The sequence below is a fragment of the Leopardus geoffroyi genome, chromosome C2 (assembly GCF_018350155.1).
Source record: "Leopardus geoffroyi isolate Oge1 chromosome C2, O.geoffroyi_Oge1_pat1.0, whole genome shotgun sequence".
Classification (NCBI taxonomy): Eukaryota; Metazoa; Chordata; class Mammalia; order Carnivora; family Felidae; genus Leopardus; species Leopardus geoffroyi.
The window spans coordinates 120,775,001-120,791,273 of record NC_059333.1 but is presented as its reverse complement, the minus strand read 5'-3'; the positions used below and the strand labels follow the sequence as shown (position 1 = coordinate 120,791,273).

The 16,273-nt window shown below is 40.3% G+C and overlaps 1 long non-coding RNA gene across 1 annotated transcript in view; it reads right to left on the bottom strand.

Annotated features, from left to right (window-relative positions):
* Positions 1–10,671: 10,671 nt before the first annotated feature.
* The window catches only part of LOC123611456, an 8,761-nt gene continuing 3,159 nt past the window's right edge, over positions 10,672–16,273 (bottom strand). Inside the window, exon 2 of the long non-coding RNA XR_006718680.1 lies at positions 10,672–10,952. This is a non-coding gene — a long non-coding RNA (uncharacterized LOC123611456). The remainder of the gene's footprint in view (positions 10,953–16,273) is intronic.

Genomic DNA, 16,273 nt, shown 5'->3' with positions numbered 1-16,273 from the left:
ATGTGTAAATATTAACTGAGTTTGCCTCTCTCTCTAGTCCTCAGGGGACTTGAAGCAGATCAACAGACTTTTCAAGAAATAAACCACAAGTAGCTGAAAAACACCAAAGTTCAAACTGCATCCGGTGTAAGTCTGTGAGAGAGTTTCTGCAGCAGAAGGAAGTTTGTTGTTCTTGACCTGAACCTTAGTATTCTATGATACTATTGGGGCTGCAAAAATGCTTCTAATCTCACTGACAAAGTTACGTTCTTATCCATAAATCATATCTGGAATTAGAGGAACTGACTGACTGATAGAGAAAAATTTCCCCAGTGACAGTAGACAATGTATGTGTGTGTATATATATGTGTATTTAAATAAGTGTAATTGGTTACTATTATGAAAATATTATTTCAGTTTTAAGTGGTGTTTTTCTGAATTTGATGTGTATTATTTTAAAAATACGATACAGACATAGCTTTTAAACCACCCCCCATCCCATGCCTCTGACATTATTCATACTGAAGCTTTCAACCAGCCAACTTGGAAAGCACTTTCAACTACAACTCACATCATTAGTGTTTTTGCTGTCTAAGCAGAAAAAATTGGGATGCAGCTTAGCAAAGGCTGAGGAAAACATAAAAGAAGAAGGGTAATAGATCTGTTTCTCAAATAGTTTTCCTGTGTAATGAGCAGCCTAATGATGTTTTTCAATTAATATATTTTCATGTATCTCACGATGAGAAACCCAAGACTATTTTGTTAGGATAATCTGTATTTACCAAGATGTGTGCACTTTGGAGTCATTGGTCTTTACTCAGCTCTTGCTCTGCCAGACTTCCCCTTCTGGGCCCTCACAGCTTGGTGTCAGCTCCTGATCTTGCTTCTGGGCTCCAGGCTGGACGTTCCAACTCCCTGATAAACATTTGAGAGAAGTCTGGTTGATATTTCTAACTAAACAGGCTAAGGTAACCTTACAATATATCCCCTAGCAATATTTGCATTTATGCCATTGACATCTCTCTGCACACCTGAATCACCTTCGACTTATTTTTTTGGTTTCCTGTAATCAATGGCAGCCAATTCCTGTTGATTCTGACTTTAAAATATTTAGAGAGTACTTTCTCAGGTTTCTATTTCTATTTCTGCTGTCCTAGTTCAGGTCACATCCTCTTGTGCTTGCCTACGTCATGGCAACTAATGATGGTCTAATTGATCTCATGAGCTACTGTGATTCTCTCTCAAAAACACACTTCCATGTTACCCCCACAGTGCTCTTCTTAAGGAATTACTTAGATGATGCCCTTCTCCTGCTACAAGCCTTGTGGTGGATCCCCACTGCCGACTGAATCTGCTTCTTTTTTTTCCTTTTAATGATTTTTAAATTTAGTTTTGAAAGAGAGAGATAGAGCATGAGCAGGGGAGGAGCAGAGAGAGAGGGAGACACAGAATCTGAAGCAGGCTCCAGGCTCAGAGCTGTCAGCACAGAGCCCAATGTAGGTCTTGAACCCACAAACCATGAGATCATGACCTGAGTGGAAGTCCGACGCTTCACCAACTGAGACACCCAGACACCCTGACTGAATCTGTTCCTAATCTAACTTTCCAGCTTCATTTTCTGTAACTCCCTCCCATCTCCCTGCTCTGAACTGCAAGCAAACAGCTCACTATTGTTCAACGAGATACTTACTCACGTTCACCCCCTGTTCTTTGCTTGTGTTGTTTTCACCCCTAGATCCTCCAGCAAGACAACATACACTGTCCTGCAACTTCCCCTAGTCCCTCACCCCTGCCTGTCCCAAGCATTACTCTTCTTTTCAGGTTGAGAAAAACAATCCTTCCTGGTAGGTTTTATGGAGACCATGTTTACATTTCTGTCTCTTCTGCACATCAACTTGAGCTCCTGGAAAGTAGGGACTGTGTTTTATTTTATTTTATTTTTTAAAAATCATCATCATCATCATTATTATTATTATTATTTTTTTTTTAAGATTCAACTTAGTAATGTTATTAAGTGCTCAGTGAATTCTTCTTGTTGATAAATGAATTGTTGCCCTCTTTATGAATCTTTATCTGATCCCTGGAAGCAAGATTATTCTCTTCTTTATGTAACTATACTAATTTGTATATACCTCCAAGGTTTTTCTCTTTGCATTTGGTTTTTAATGATGTGGGTTAGTATGTTTTTCTTTGTATTTATCCTGCTTGGGGCTTGAGGGACTTTCTGAATCTGTGGCTTGACGTATTCTGTCAGCTTTGGAAAATTCTTGGTCGTTATTTCTTCAAATATTAGTCTGCCTCCCTTTTTTTCCTGCTTCTCTTTGGGACTCTATGTCCATATAATTCTGCTGGGCCTCCTGTGTTCCTTTCTGTATTTTACATCCCCCTTCTCAGTGCTTCACTCTGGTAAATTCCCACTCTTCTATCTTCCAGATTACTAGTCCCTTTTCCAGCTGTGTCTAATCTTCTATCAACTCTATTGAGTTCTCAATTTCTGATATGAGTTTTATAATTTATATGTGATTCTTTTTTATAGATTATAATTATCTTACTTTTTATTTTCATTAATCTATACATCATAGAGGTTTTAAAGTATTTAAATAACTCCTTAAATCTCTGGAGGGTCTGTTTCTATTGTCTTTTTTTTGTGTGCCTCTTTTTCATCTCTTTTGGATATCTGGTAACATTTTATTAAATTCTGGACAGGTATATGAAAAACCACAGAGGTTATAGATGGTACTTTCTTCCTCCAGCACCGAGACGCTGCGGGCAGCTGTGCTCAGCTTCCCGTGGTCTTAGAGGCCATTGTCTACCTCTTCATAGCTGCTCCTTCTGAACCAGCAAATGCCACGAGGGGAAATGCTGCTCCGATTGTTGGGTTCCTCCCTCTGGGGTCCCTTCTTTTCCTAGATCTTGGCCCTTTAATTCCTGGTTGTCTTGCTGGCCCTGAACTCCAAGTTTTGTCTCCATATTTCTGTGAGAAGATGAAAGTGCTGCTTAGCTCTTTGGCCCCTTAGCAGTTGCTTTCTGCTTGGCTTCTCCGCCTTTCTGTATTTGCCATGCCCTGAGGAGATACGAGGTGTGGAATGCTGGGCTCACCTCAGTGAGTTTCTCTTTTCTCTGGGCTCCTGGCCATACAAAGCCTGACTTTCCTGAAAATTCCCAGTGTCTTCAAACAGATGTATCACACTTTTGTAGCTTGTTCAGTGGGATGATAGCTCTGCTATATGATAGTCTGCTATAGCTGAAAGCAGGGCTCTATGTTCTATTACAGCACTTTCTTCTACTATAAATTTCTAGGTGTGTTTCTTTCCCTCATTTATAAGTTACTTGAGAGCAGGAACCACATCTTATTCCATTTATCTCTGGTAAAATGCCAATTCATTCATTAATTCATTCGATAGTATTTTTTGAGCACCCACAATGGGCTAAGTGTGGAAAGATTCATCAGTGAATAAAACAGACAAGGTCTCAGCCTGTAGTCCTTGTAGTGGAGCTTATTTGCTAGTGGGAGAGAAGGCACACGAACAAAGAAAATGCAAAAATACCAAATAGTAACATGTGTTAGTGTAGTATTAAATTAGAATGCTGGAATGGAAGGCGGGTGGCCACTTAAAGCACTCTCTATGTGGGTCATCATTAGGTTGAGGTCTAAATGACAAAAAAAAAAAAAAAAAAAAAAAAAAAAAAAATCAGGCATGAAGAGCCCTGGAGTAGATCCAGGTATAGGGAGGAACAGTGGCAAGGGACCTGGGGTGTTTGCTAAAGTGGGTTAATGTGTGAGATTCTAAATTCAAAATGTCAATGTAAGCTTTTTTTTTTTTTTCTTAAGAGAACATTACTTTATACGTCTTGAAATGGCTTCTAATTATAAGTTGTAAATGTATCTGAGGTACTTCAGTCATTTAGGAATCTTGAATATTACTTATGGCTCCTGGAAGAACTAAGACATCTGTAACAGGCATACTTCACTGCAGGAGGGTCCCTTGCCCGCCAGGGTGGCAAAGCTGAGTGGAAACAATAACTGATTTTTCCTTACCTTTGAGGCTATCTGAATTTGAAATATGCTATTTTTGTTTAACAATCATATTAATAATTATTTATATATGGGGTGCCTGGGTGGCTCAGTCGGTTAAGCGTCCAACTTCCGCTCAGGTCATGATCTCACGGTCCGTGAGTTCGAGCCCCGCGTTGGGCTCTGTGCTGACCTCTCAGAGCCTGGAGCCTGTTTCAGATTCTGTGTCTCCCTCTCTCTCTGATCCTCCCCCGTTCATGCTCTGTCTCTCTCTGTCTCAAAAATAAATAAACGGTAAAAAAAATAATTATTTACATAAAACAATTATATTTTTATCAGGGCTCTGTATCAGTCAGGAGCTTAGCAACCAACAAATTCTGATTCATATAGTTCAAGAGACTGCAAATAAGAGGCTGCTTACAGGGGTGTAGACAGGGCGAAGGGAACAAGCAGGGATGGTGAGGGATTAGCAATGGTGGGAGCCAATACTGTCCTAGGCCTGAAGGGACAAGGGGTGTTGCAAAGTCCATTACTTCAGTCCAGTGCAAGCTGAAGTCAGGGAAGGGTGCAGCTCAAAAAAATATGGCCCAGAGCAGGAAAGGAGCAGGAAAGAAATGCCCTGTCTTCTCTTTCCTTCTGCCTCATCTTGAGGTGCCTGCTTTGGCCAAACCCACCCAAGAGCCAGCTGGCAGTGGAGCCTGGTTGATGCAATGCGGCCCACAGGAGTTGGTCCCCAGAGCTCAGAGCTGCATGGACAGAGGCCAAGGATGGACCCAGGGCGAGGAAGAAAATAAGCCACAATGCACACATCTTCACTTTTGAAATAACAAGCAATAATAGGTCTGAAGAGAGTTTGTAGGTTTCTTTTGGAGCTCCAGCCTCACTAGGACCTGTGTGATACAAAGTGCCTTTCCCCAGCTAAGGATAGAGAACCTGAGGGGTTTTCAGTCATGTCTTTAAGCATAGGAAATTATTTGAAAAGAAGTTGAAATTAGCTCGGGGGACTCTGAGAATGGAATTCGCAGTGGAGTTTTTAAGGCTTGTTTTAAGGCCAAGTGTTGTGTTTGTGCTTGTGGGAGAAAGGGATAGACCAGGAAAGAGTAGGTATGAAGGTGCAGGATTGGGGGTCTGGGAAGAAGAGCCCTGTGGCCGACATGGATTTCTCAATGTATAATCATTGATACCCCCAGAAATTCTTGAAATCTAATCATATGCTGAAAATGTGTTTGCTAATGAAAGGTTCTTGACATTGATACGAGCATGGTTTTATGACGCACAAATACTTACATTTTCAATTCAGCAATTTAAAGTAGCCAAAATCTTCAACTGTCATTGCTCGACATATACAAAACGCCCGTGCATACTTGTCTGTGTATTCTCCTACATAAAATATCAATGCTCCCAGGCTCAGATACTTGGTGGATTTAGGCTAAGTCATATTTAGGCCACATCTGATATTTTGTCTAAAACTTCCCGAACTGAACAGCCTCTTATTCTACATCCAAATATTGTGTAATATTTCAGTCAATAATTTTTTGTTAATGTCGAACTTAGATTTCCATTGTTTCTCTTTCGCGTGGAGAATAGAACAGTTCCTAGATGGGGAAGGGCATGGGATATATCTTATTGGATCAAAGGGTCTGCATACCGTTTTGTTCTTGAGCACTTGAAATGATTTATGTCACATATTCCCGTCCAAAAGCTTAGTATTTACCATTCTAACTATTTTATAAATTGTTAACTCATTAAATTTCAAGAATTTCTGTGAAGCAGGTACTATTATTATTATGATGCTCATTACACATATGGGGGAGCTGAGAATGGTGGCATGGAGGGGTTGAGTACCTAACACAAGGCTGCACGGTCAATAAATGGAATTAAAACTGAGATTTAAACAGGAAATCTGGCTCCACAGTCTGTGGCCTGCACTGCTATGCCAGGCTGTCTGCATTCAACGGTGGCTTGAGTTTTATGATAATTCCACTATTGTAGGGTTGAGATTTCCATATTATGAATCGAAGTGTGTACCAAACATTTAAACCAACATTTTCAAAAGCACCCAGTACATCAGCCCTCACATTAAAAATACTGCTAATTAGAATATTACCATAGCATCTTAAATACAGAGAACAAACTGAGGGTTTCTGGAGGGGAGGTGGGTAGGGAGATGGGCTGAATGGGTGAGGGATGTTAAGAAGGGCACTTGTTGAGATGAGCACTGGGTGTTAATATGTAAGTGATGAATCACTGGGTTCTACTCCTGAAAACAATACCATGCTGTATGTTAACAAACTTGAATTTAAACAAATAAATAATAAAAAAAAGGATATTCCCAAAATAGAATCCATTAATGTTTCTTTGGGCCAATAAAAGGAAAAGATTTAACAAGCATTCCTTAAAATTCACTGCAGGAATGCCGCTATAGGATGTCCCCCGTAGAAAGGTTTCTCTCAATGAGTAAGTTTGGAGAACATCATGTGTTATATCCATGTATTTGAGATTCACGACCCACATAGTAAAAGTTCAATGAAGTCCTCACTAAAGACACCTGTTTAACTTTTTTTTAGCCCAGAATTTACCAAGTTAAGCTGCCAAAAATTATTTTTTCACAAAACACTTATTATCAGACTGAAGGGCCAGTGTTGTACAATTTTGAGCTGGTCCCTTAAAATTAAAGCCTTGGCTCTGAGATTTCTTGAAGGCAAGCAAAAAGTGGGGAGGGGCTGAAGAAAATGACCAGCAAGCGAAATGAGTCAGGCTGGCATCTTTGTGTCTGCACTGTCCAAATTCTCCTGTTAAGGTCTACAACAATCTGCTAAAAGGGTATTTCCTATCACTGAATAGCGTCGTCTGTTGGATTTCTTTCTGATCTGAGGCAGCTCTTGATGCAAATTTGGGAAGAGTAGCGGTGAATCTCACTTGCCTTTCCTGTGTGTGCTGTAGATATCTCCTCAAATAGCCTTGCTTTGTTTGACATTTTAGAGTGATTTCTGAATGTTCAAAAAGGGCAGATTCTAAATCCAGATCTGGTGAGAAATGCTGTTACTTATCTGAGAAGAGCAGCAATGGAGTGCACACACAGATGTGAAAGGAGATCTTTTTAAAACAGAAATAAGAGAGGAGAGAGATAGAGAAGAACTTGATGTAGGAATTTGATATTATTGAAGGCCCTGCAGTTATGGTAGGCACCTCATGCTGTAATTTCTCTTCATTTGGGCTGGGATTCCCAGCCACATTCTAAGAATATGGTTAAGAACATTGTATTCTCTGTACTGGAACTCTCTCTCTCACTCTCGCTTTCTCTCGATTTCTCAACACCAGTCAGGTTTGGGCTTATGGTATTTTTGGACAACTCGTTCTGACTCTGGCTTTGTCCTCTCTTCCCATGTCTTCCCCATGGTAGTGACCCCTCCCCCCCATCTTTTGGTCCCTCTGGACAAGTCAACCCTCCCCAGGGCAAGATGGAGAACAACTTCGCTTCTTACAGTCATCATTGCTTCTCCTGTTTCTCCCCATCAACTGGCTCCCAAGGCCCAGGACTATTGGGAACCACTGTTGTGTGGACCCTCAACGCTGCGCTTCTATTTTCCATTAGTCTCGGGCCTGCGCCGGCAGGGAGAAAACTGCTCTCTGGAAGTAAACTTGTGACCTGTGCAAAATGAATTCACTTTTCGATGGCACCAGAGGACCATTTAGTAAATTACTTTCATTGTACAGAATACCACCCTGGTGTCCTGGAAGATGGAATTGGTGTCACATGGGTGAGCTATTTTCTCCCTGAGAAAAAGTATACTTCCATAAAGGGCTCTGGCAGGTGTGTGATGAGTCTGGTCGGGGGACGGTGGGAGGGGGGTCTGGCAGGACAGGGCAAGCATGGTGATAGAGTTTGGTCCCTAACACTTCTAGAAGTGGGTCAGGAGGGTTTTCTGGGGACACTAAAACTAATTCTTCACTGCAGTTTGTGGCAGTAACATTGACTAATGGAAACAACAGCAATGGCAACAAGTGTTTACTTAGCTCCTGTCAAACTCTGGCACAGTGGAAGATACTTCACACATATTATGTCATTTAATTTAGCAAAAACAGTAAGAGATAGGTATTTTGATATCGCTGTTTCATGGAAATGAGACTTTAGAGAATTTAAGCCTCATATTAAGGTCAGGCACATAGAATGTGTTGACATGAGAGTACAAATTCATTCATTCATTCAACAAATATGTATGTTACAGAGACCCTTCTGGGTGCCAGGCATATAGCAGGCAACAAACCCCCCAAATGAGAATATAGTATATTAGACAATGAAAAGTGTAATGGTGAAAAATAAAGCAGGATAAGGAGATGGAAAGCCTTTTTGTGGATGACTGTTCTATTTTATGTGAGCAGGGGTCAAGGAAGTTGTCTCTGATAAGGTGACATTTAAGTAGAATTGAAAGGAAGGCAGAAGTGAGTCATGTACATACTTCAGAGACCAGGAAACAGTAGGAGCAAGGGCCCTGTGATGAAAATGTGCTTGGCGTGGGCAAGGACAGGAGATCAATGTGACTGGAGCAGAAAGGAGGAGGGGCAGGGGTAAGAAATGAGGGTAAATGCCCTTATCAAAGAGACCTCCGAGAGCTTCCTCGCCTCTTTTGCCACGTAAGTACACAGTGAGGACTGCGGCTATCTACAAACCAGGAAGTAATCTTTCATCAGACACTGAATCTATTGGTGCCTTCATCTGGGATTTCCCAGCCTCCAGAACTGCGAGAAAGTTTTTTTTTTAATTTTAATTTTTTAATGTTTATTTATATGAGAGAGAGAGAGAAAGAGAGAGAACTTGAGCGGGGGAGGGGCAGAGAGACAAGACAGAATCTGAAGCAGGCTTCAGGCTCTGAGCTGTTAGTACAGAGCCTGATGTGGGGCTCGAACTCACGAACCATGAGATCATGACCTGAGCTGAAGTTGGACACTTAACCGACTGAGCTACCCAAGATCCCCAGAGAAATAAATGTTTTTAAGCCACCCAGTCTATGGTATTTTTGTTAGAGGAGCTCGAATGGGCTAATTCACACTATAAAGGCTAATTCACACTATAATTCACACTATAATTCACACTATAAAGGCTAATTCACACTATAAAGGCTAGTAAGGGTTCTTCCTTTTGCCGTGGGAGATGTCAAGCCCCTGGTACTCTTTAATTGCCCAGAGTCAGGAGGCCCAGCCTCTATGCCCCAGGAGAGGATAGTCACCCTTTGGGGTTCCATGAATGGATCACAGATGGATGCTGTAATTCTTCACTCTTCCAGCTAGGTATAGAGGAGAACAATACCCCTTTCACCTTCACCATCTCTGTACTTTTTGAAACTTGCATGGGGAAGTGAGTTGCCCAGCAGAACAACTCTGAGGAGGCCCCTGCCACCCTCTAGACCCACATACCACGTTGAGTCACAAGAATGGACAAATGGCTTCGGGTTTTCCCACATTTCTTCCTGAGAGATTTCCTGGGCCAACTCCATGCTGAATATGTCGTGAATATATTTTCTTTAATCCTTAATCGCCATCCGATAAGCCCTCCCTGAATGTTCCCCTATCCCCACGCTACTCTGTACATGCTGAAATCTGATACCCTTCTTCCATTTCTCTTCATCTGTCCAACCTTCACTCTATGCCCTTTGGAGCTCTTGGTTGTCATTCTGTCATCAGCACACACATTCTCATCCTCTTCCCTGGATGTGCCCTTTACCCTCTCACTCCAGCTGGACCCTGGCTCTCCCTGAGGACACTGCTTCGTCTGCAGTCTTCTCAAGGAGAGACTTTTGATTTCATACCCCATGGACCTTAAAGCCTGGAAAAAAGGGCAAGTCTCTTCCTGACTTGCCTTTGCTACTTCTAATTAATCATTGCTCTTGCTTCCAACTTCAAAGCTCTCAGCCCCTTTGAAGCACATCATCTGATGTTACCACCTGCTACCCCACCTTGTTGTCATTCACTGACCTTAGTCCTTGTGCCTCCAGCACCTGCTTTGCTGTCTTTATCTCTACTGCCAACGATAATGATAGTGACAGCGCTCACTGAGTTTTCTCTCTTCTCCTGGAACTCTTCTAAACACCCCAAAAGCTTTATCTTATTTAATTCCTTTAATGCTATGAGATAGGTATTGTTACCACCCTCATTGTATAGATGAGCAAATTGAGGTGCAGAGAGTAATACACTTTGCCTAACATCACACACAGTTAGTGACAGAGTCAGGACTGGAAATGCAGTCTGGCTCCTGAGCGTGCGCACTTAAACACTATATTAAGCTGTTTCCTTGTCAATGTTCTTGGCAGACTTAACAGCTATGCAGATGACCCGTTTGACACCCTGGCCTCTCTGTTCCTTGATCTCCTTGGTTCCTCTACTCTACCACAACTACCCACACCTACAGTCACATCCATGTCCTTGTCATCAGTGATAACAGCATTACCTCAAAATGTTGATTTTGAGTTTTGCACTCTTTGTGTCTTTCTAACCCTCTACAGTAGTAGTCCCAATTCAGAAATCCCTCAACCTTGGGAAAGCCTCAATTCCAACAAATGGTATTAATATATCCCATACCCCCTGCCCCAAATCTTCATATCCTTTCAGTGGAGTATGGCAACAAGTTGAGGGAGCACTTCCTGATTTATCTAAGGCTGTATAACAAATCACCACAGAGCTTAGTGGCTCAAGACAGCAAACTTTATTTGCTCACAATTCTGCAGGCCAGAAATTTGAGCAACACTTGACTGGATGGCTCTTCTGTTCCATGTGGCTTCAGCTGGAGATCCTCATGAGGCTGGAGTCAGATGACAGCTGAGATTGGAGTGTCCACGACGGCCTATCTCAGGTCTGGAACCTCGCTGGTGATGGCTGGGATCTCTCTCTTGCTCTCTCTCACTCACTCTCAGTTCATGCAGGGCTGCCTCCAGGGTCTGTCTTGGGCTTCCTTACATGACAGCTGGATGGCAAGAGTGAGTATTTTAATTGGCAAAGCTCGAAGCTGCAGAAACTTTGCACACAGCACACAGCACTTTGGCTGCATTCTCTTAGTCAAAACAAAATATACAGTGAGCCCCAATCCAAAGGGAGGGGAAATAGACTCCACCTCTTGGTGGGTGAGTGGCAGGATCATACTGCAAAAGAGCATGTGCATGGGGGATATTGTTGTAGCCGTCTTTGGAAATACATTTTAACCGTGACATAGCACTTCAATTTCCTATTACCTGTCTCATCCTCTCCCCTTTCCTCCTTGCTTGACAATACTCCTGACCTGGTCAAACCCAACTATCAATCCACTCCATGCTTGAGTAGATGAATGTTTCTGGAGAAAAATCATGCAACTTTCTGAATTTTTAATAGAAACGTTCTAACTTTCTAACTTTGCTTCCAACCAGCTGGCCCTCTTTCAAATTTGCATGCCATGCTCCTTCCAGTCTCTGGCCCCTGAATGTGACACTCCCCCAAACATTTGCATGGCTGTTGTCAACCATTCACATCTCATCTCCTCCCAGAGGCCTCTGAACACCTTAGTCAGGAAGATTTCACTTGCCCTCTTGTAGACACCCCATATCACATTACTTCATTTTCTTCGTAGCAGTCACCTTCTAAAATTTGCTTATTCATCAAATGGTTTCTGTGTTTACTGTTAATTTCCTCACGAGAATGCTAGCTTTTTGAGGGCAAGACTTTATTTTGTGATTCATAGGGTCTAGACAAGGCCTAGCACAGAGTATGTTCTCTGTGGATATTTATTAACTCGCTGAACCAATGCTTTTTGATTTACTGAATCATATAAGTAATTCAAGCATATGAGAAAAATTTCAAATAACATCAAGGCATAAAATAAAAAGTAAAATTATCCTTCTGCCTTCTCCACGTCCAAAAAAGTAAGTTGGTTTGGGAAGTTGTGGAATTTAGCACATGAACATCATCCCTCTCTCTCCTCTTTTTTTTTTTTTGAAAGTTATATTGTTGTTTAGAATGTCTTCTTTTGTTTCCCTTTATAACTATATACATTCTTTTGGTTATACTTTATCACTATTTCTTGGGTCCCCTTTATGTAATAAGAGAAAATGTACCATAGCCTCTCCCTTCCCCTAGTCTCTATCCCCTCTCCCCTCAACATGGGTTATTACTGTTACTTGATCAAGGTTTATTACATTTATATTCTGATCTGTAACTATAATTACGTCTTCTGTGCTTTTACGATAGGTTAGTTTCTTAAAATCAAAAACCATTAAATGGCAATTGGAAATTATAATTATGTAAATATTATTCAGTGGAGAACCAAGTAGTTTGATTAGAGTTGTAGAGAAAGAAAAATAATCCTAAATTACCAAACTTATGGCACTCAAAGGAGAAAAGACCCAATCTTCAAGGTCAAATGAGTTCTCTGTTTTCCACTTCATATTACTTTACTTGCTAAAATCATGCTGCAGTTTAATTTGCTTTGATTTGACATATGACATTTCTTGACAGCTTTCTTTATCTTTTCTAAAATCTCTAATTGCCTCTCTTTTTTTCTTGTTGATATGAATATTATAATAATAAAATAAATCTTTTATAGCAGTTACTCAAGGTCAGGCACTAAATACTGTGCATGCATTATTTCATTTAATACCCACAATGACCCTAGGAAGTAGAAATTATTTTTATACCCATTTTTAAACCAGAAAAGTGAGCCAAGGGGAATTTAAGTAATTGCTCAAGGTCACATACTTAGTTTGTAATTTGAACCAAACAGTCTGATTTTGGAGATGGAGATTTTAATCACGTGATTTATTTATCTAATTAGTAGGTATATCAAGCTTCTATAATTACACTGTTGTCGAAATAAATTGATTTTTTTTAATTGATGGCCTTTAGAGGGTGCAGGGGGCATTCCCAACTTCCTGTTTCAGTGTGAGTTTTAGGTTTTAGTATTGCTGCATAGCTGTCATCTTGACATTTTTTTTGTTGCACTTCTGGTTTGATCCACACATCTTCCTGTTTCTTTCGTTTCATTTAAATTTTTGCTGGCATACATATAAGTCTTTCAGAAAGTGTAACTAGAAAGCCAAATTTCTGAATCCTTGCATGTTTAAAAAGTTCTTGCACTTGATTGATGGTTTACTTAGCTATAGAATTTAGGTTGAAAATAATCTACCAGAACTTTGCTGGGATTGTGCCACTATCTCCCAGGATCCAGAATAATTGATGAGAAGTCTGATGCCCGTTCTTTTGTAGATATTTCCCCCATCCCCCCCTTAAGGATTTTGTTCTTCTCCTTAACTTTGATGTTTCAAAATTTCATAATAATATGTTTAGGTGTGGGCCTTTTTGTTCAGTAATTGGTGCATCCAAGACTTGTGTTAGCTTCTGCTCTAGGAAATTTTCTTCAATGATTTATTTAATTTTCTTCCTTCCAGTTCTTATTTTTTTCTCTCCTGGAACTCCTGTGGGATTGGTGGTGGAATTCCTAGATGGAAGTTAGAGCTACCATTTTGCTTAAGTTTTTCTCCTCTTTTCCTTTAAAAATTTCCTCCTTTCCTTTCTTCTTTCTTCCTTCTTTTAAATCTCAATCTTTTCTGTGACTTTGTCTTCTGGCCCTTCTATTGATTTTTCTTTTGACAATTATGTACTTAATTTCCAAAGCATTGCAGTTGTTCTCTGTACTATGTTCAAGTATCCTGTTCAATTTTGATGGATACAGTCTCTTTTCAAACCTGTACATGCACTTTAGTAATCAGTTCCTTTGTTTACCTTCGAGATTCTTTCATGCTGTTGGTTTTCTTAAAATGTTTGCTGAGACTTGGTGGCTCGTTCCTGTTTGTAATAGAAAGATTAGATTTTTAAATGTGGGCCACTAAGGTAAATTCCTTTTGGAGCCGAGGAGATCTCTTTTTACAGCAGATATCACCATCCTTCTTTTCCAAAAAGATGTCTCTGGGCTATTCATACTCTGGGGGCAGTTCACACTGCTTGCTCCCCATATATAACCTGGTATATTTTTATCCAACTAAAACCAGAATAAAGTGAGTGCCATGGGAAGGCTTAGGGAGAAAGAAGGGGAGTCTGTCTTATAGGTGGTGGTTCTGCCACGGATTAGTATTTTAAGTGGCTGATTGTGTACAGTGGAACCCTAGAAGGTTTTTGTTTTTGTTTTATTATTATTTTTATTGTTATTATTTTATTTTAATTTTTTTAGCAAGAGCAGGGGAGGGGGCAGAGGAGAGAGAGAATCTTAAGCAAGCTCCATGCCCAGTGTGGAGCCTCATATGGGGCTTGGTCCCACCACCATGAGATCATGACCTGAGCTGAAATCAAGAGTCAGATGCTTAACTGACTGAGCCACCCCGGAGTCCCTGTTTTTGTTTTTTTAAAATGAAGACTTTATTTTTGTAGAGCAGTTTAAGGTTCATAGTGAAGTTGAGAGGAAGGTACAGAGGTTTCCCTTATACCCCCTTCTTCCACACACGCATAGCCTCCCCCACAATGGATGTTCCACAACAGAGGGATACATTTGTTACAACTGATGAACCTACACTGACACATCCTGATTACCCCAAGTCTATAGTTTACATTAAGGTTCACTCTTGATGTACAAACGTATGATGACATGTATCCATTACTATATTATGCAAAGCATTTTCACTGCTCAAAAAGTCCTCTGTGCACTTCCTGGTGCCCCTTCCCTCCCCCTGCCCCCAACCCCTGGCAACCATGGATCTTTTTATTGTCTCCATAGTTTTGCCTTTTCTAAAATGTCATATCCAGAATGTCATATTATTGGAATCATATAGTATGCAGCCTTTTCAGATTTGCTTCTTTCACTTAGTAATATGCATTTAAGTTTTCTCTCCAAGTCCTGATAGCTCACTTCTTTTTATTGCTAAATAATATTCCTTTGTCTGGATAGACCACAGTTTATTTATCCATTCATCTACTGAAGGACATCTTGGTTGCTTCCAGTTTAAAGTGTTTTTTAATGGTGGTGAGTTTTTTGTCCTTGTCTCAAAACCCATTGATCAGAACTATCTCCTCCAGCCCCGCATTATCTTACAAAGTCACTGCCCCGCTGTAACCACTGGCAACACAGCCAACTTCCAGGACTCAGAATATAGAGCAACTGTTTAAATCTCTGTTGTCTAAGAAGGGGCTCGGCAGGTTACCCTTGGGCCAGCCCTGGCCTCTTCCTAACTTCTTATTTCGTGCCTATTTTACCACGAATATATCTTTTTTTCCCTCATGAATATGAGATCATTGTGAAAATTCGAAAAGTTCTGAAGTTGGAATATTAACTATCACTCATTATTATACCACTCAGTAAACAGGTGAAAAGTTAAGTAGCACACGATGTATACAGTTTTTAGTTGACTTAAAAAATTTTATAGCTCGTGTTTTTTTGGTAAGTTTATTTATTTTTGAGAGAGACAGAGACAGTGTGAGTGGGGGGAGGGGCAGAGAGAGAGAGAGAGAGAGAGAGGGAATCCCAAGCAGGCTCCGTGTGGTCAGCACAGAGCCGGATGCAGGGCTCAAACTGACGAAACTGTGAGATCATGACCTGAGCTGAAACCAAAAGTCGGATCCCTAACCAACTGAGTCACTCAGGCGCCCCTATAGCTCGTGTTCTTAAACATTCTTCAAAACATGATCTCTGATTGTTGCATGGTATTTATCACATGGGTATACTACAGTTCAATTTTTCTCTACTTTTGAAGTTTGGGATATTTCTAGTTTTTTTTTTTTTTTTTTTTTTATCACGAATGCTACTATGAGAAATAAACTCATTCATAAAGTTTTGCTTTGTTTTGTTTTCACACACTTCTTAGTTCCTTGGATTAATTCTTAGAATGCAGATAATGGGCAAAAGTGTTTCAACACATTCTAGAGCTTTTGTTACATACTGTCCAATTGTCCATCTGATGGTGGAAAATGGCTATACTTTTTGCTAGTATGTAAAAATTCCCTTTTGACTGAAGTAACATCTAAACTTGATATCGTTTTAAAAAAGAGAGAGACTGGGGAAGCAAAGATTTTCTATCAGTATGATAGGAGAAAATATTTTTAGGCGTTTTTTTCTCTTGCATTTTTAAAAAATCCTTAGTGAGATTAAATATGTCTGGTATCCCATTTGCATTTCTTCTTTAGCAATTTTTCCTTTCAGATCTTTTGCCTTTTATTGTGCTAGTGTGCTTCTCTTTTATTAATTTATTTGTAAGCCTTTTATAAATTAAGAATTTTTCACACATTTATATGGACGTATGCATATCTATATCTACAAAATCAAACAATTTACTT